Source organism: Spermophilus citellus (genome assembly GCF_964194105.1).
Source record: "Spermophilus citellus genome assembly, chromosome: 2".
Lineage (NCBI taxonomy): Eukaryota > Metazoa > Chordata > Mammalia > Rodentia > Sciuridae > Spermophilus > Spermophilus citellus.
The window spans coordinates 241,076,431-241,079,720 of NC_138183.1; the positions used below are offsets into that span (position 1 = coordinate 241,076,431).

At 35.5% G+C, this 3,290-nt stretch overlaps 1 pseudogene across 1 annotated transcript; it reads right to left on the reverse strand.

Moving 5' to 3' along the window:
- Window positions 1–1,761: 1,761 nt before the first annotated feature.
- On the reverse strand, window positions 1,762–2,576 carry LOC308641845 (olfactory receptor 10AG1-like; annotated as a pseudogene). The gene has a single exon. The product of its transcript is annotated as an olfactory receptor 10AG1-like (transcript).
- Between the last annotated feature and the right edge of the window lie 714 nt (window positions 2,577–3,290).

A 3,290-nucleotide genomic window follows, 5' to 3' on the forward strand; every position in this document is an offset into this window, starting at 1 on the left:
TATCCATTGAATGGAAACCATTAAACCCACAGTACATTGCTATGGATAGGGTAAGGTGAAACACCACATATTTGACAAAACTGTAGCAAGACCTGAGGTTATAAGGGGAGAAAAAAAAAGTGTTATCAAGTAATAGTGAGATCCTAGATTACATTTAAATCCATGAGATTTTGTAGTCTTAAAGGGACATGGATTAGAGACAAGAGAGAGAAGTCCAGGAAAACCCAAAGAAATCCTCAAGGTTTCCCTACTTCTACCACCTTAACTTAGTTTTCCAATGGCTAATTTCAACCGGTTTCTGAGAAGGGCAGACAATGCACCTGGAAGATTGGGAAGAATGAACTGACTACAGAGCACAACCCAAATACTTGTTTCCACAATAACTCCTGTGATCTTTCATTTTGAAGATGGATCTTCAGCCATAGATCAGTTCAAGTAATGAGTTTCCATGTTGACTACAGAGAATCAATTAGCTTAACTGCAAGGAACAAGAGTCTCTTGAAATAATGTGTGGTTATTATCCATGTAATTACCATTATTTAGGAACTTAAGAAAAAACTTGATTTTCCTGTCATATCTTCCAGCTTCTGGTGGCCCTTCTCTCCCATGGTGGTTAGCTGTCTTACTCCATATTTTGTATACACCATCACACGGTGTTCTTCTCTGTTACTGCATGTCTGTTTTCTGCTTTCTGTGTCATATGAGGACATAGATCCCTGTATTTGGCGCCCATCCTAAACCACAAAGATCTCATTTCAAAATCCTTGCTGAATTAATTTTTTTTGTTTGTTTTTCAAATAAGGTCCCAGTTACAGGTTCCATATTGAGAGATATCAATCCACTATACTTGGGCATAGATAATTGTGGTGAAAATTCTAGAAACTTCTATACTATATAGATATTACCAAGGCAAAAACAGATTATATGGGACAGACTGAGGTTATAAGAACACAGTAAGATTTGGACAATACAAGATCAAAGACACCAAGGATTTTCAGTTTTAAAAGAACATGGACAAAGACATAGATAAATATGGGGAAATTCAAAAAAGTAAGATATTTTTAAAAATGAAAACGTCTGTTTCCATCATCTTATCTATGTCTGCTATTTTTCATTGGATAAATACAACCATACGGTTAGAGAACAGCACCAGATTCGTGAGGAATAATGATAATATGAAAGTAAATGACTTCCAGAACATGACTATTCAAATAAAAACACTCATTCGTTTCCACTATGCTGCTCATGAAGACTCTCAACTCAAGAGTTACCCAGGAGGAAAGACTGGTCTTCCAAACAAATCCTTGCAATTGAGTTAATGTATACTCTTATCACACAGAGGACCTTAGGTAAATATATGCAAAGGTTCTTGAAGCAAGGTGTGTTTTATCACAATATTAATTATCATTATTTATGGCCATACATTATTTATGGTAGTCTCTAGGAGACAAGATCCCTTATGAGGTTTGTTTTCTTCCCTCCCTCTCTCCCTTCCTTCCTTCCTTCTTTCCTTCCTTCCTTCCTTCCTTCCTTCCATCAAATCTCCATGGTTTGCTTACATTATTTCTCTTTGGAACCATATTAATTTCTTTCAAATAAATGCCTTATGAATGAAAAGTCTGATAAATAATCTCAAATAATCAAGCAAGATAAAGCAATACAACTGCATTTATTTAAGGCCATATCCATAAACCTGAGTGATTTTTGTTGTAGCTCTATGAAAAAATGTTAGAAAGAACCTTTCTGAGTTTTCAAGTCTGCCTATGTTAATAACTTAGTTAGTAGTTTTCTCAGTGCCATGGTGATATCCTTGTTCCTCAGAGTGTATATGATGGGATTTAAAGTTGGGATCAAAATGGTGTAGAAAAGAGACAACAGTTTTCCCCTTTCCTCAGATTGATTTGACCTGGGTTGTAGGTAAGTGATAGAAGCTGTTCCATAGAACAAAACCACAACTGTCAGGTGAGAAGAGCAGGTGGAGAAGGCTTTAGCCCTCCCTCTGGCTGAAGACAATTTCAGAATGTTGGAGATGATTTTGCCATAGGAGGCAGAGATCAGCAGAAATGGAACCATGGAAAACACCATGGATAAAACGTAGATTGCTATTTTATTCATAGATGTGTCACCATAAGTAGTTGGAGCAGTGGAGGGATGTCACAGAAGAAGTGGTTAATTCTGTTAGACCCACAAAAGGGCAGAGAGAAAATCAGATACATTAGTCCAGTGGCAGCTTGAACTGCAGCGACCCAGGAGGTGGCCAACAGCTGCATGCAGACCTTGTGGCTCATGACTACAGGGTACTGCAGAGGGTTACAAATGGCCACATACCGGTCATAGGCCATGACTGTCAGGAGGAGGCTCTCTGTGCCTCCAAACAAGAGGACAAAACACATTTGCATAGCACAGGCACAAAAAGAAATATTTCCATTCTGGGTACATAGGTCCATGAGCATTCTTGGGATAGTGACAGTTACATAACAGATTTCCACAAAGGAAAAATTGCTAAGGAAGAAATACATAGGAGTTTGAAGAGAAGAGTCGGTTTGTGTTATCGGTATAATAATGCTATTGCACATCACAATAGTCAAATATAGGAATAAGAATATTCCAAAAAAAATCCACTGAAAATGGGGAATATCAGAAAGCCCCAAGAGAATGAATTCCTTAATCATAGTTGTGTTTGATTTTTGTGTTATATTTTGTTCTCCATCTGTAGACATAGTAAATTCAGTGTGATTAATTCATTCACATTTTTAACTACATTAATATTTTATGTTACCTTACTTGATTCTTAAAGAGACATAGTATTAATCTCTTAAAATATTTCCACCACTACCTTGCTTTTTACCTGAGATGAGATTTTCAACTTCAGAGTGAATTGATGTGTAATTAAAATCAATACAAAAAAATAAAATCTAATGTATTTGATTAAACTTTATTGCAATGACACCAAGGGTACTGAAAAATGTATATTATTATGTAGAAGTACATGGGGAAAAACATCATATTAGTTCATTCTTAAGACAAAATTTATGTTACAGGAAATTTCTATAATTTCAAACTTAAACATTTTTTCTCTTTATCGTAGTAGTATTCTTTCTTCTTTCAAGTCAAAGCTTTTCTCTAGAAGCTTTCCATTGAATCTCATTCCTGTGTTTTTATTAAGGAAAATCAATTTTCCAAATCAACTATTTTCTGATGAGAAAATACAGAGATGAATTATCATTCTCTACTAACATCTCCTATCACTTATGCTAATTTGAAAACATTAACCCATCTTGACATTCATT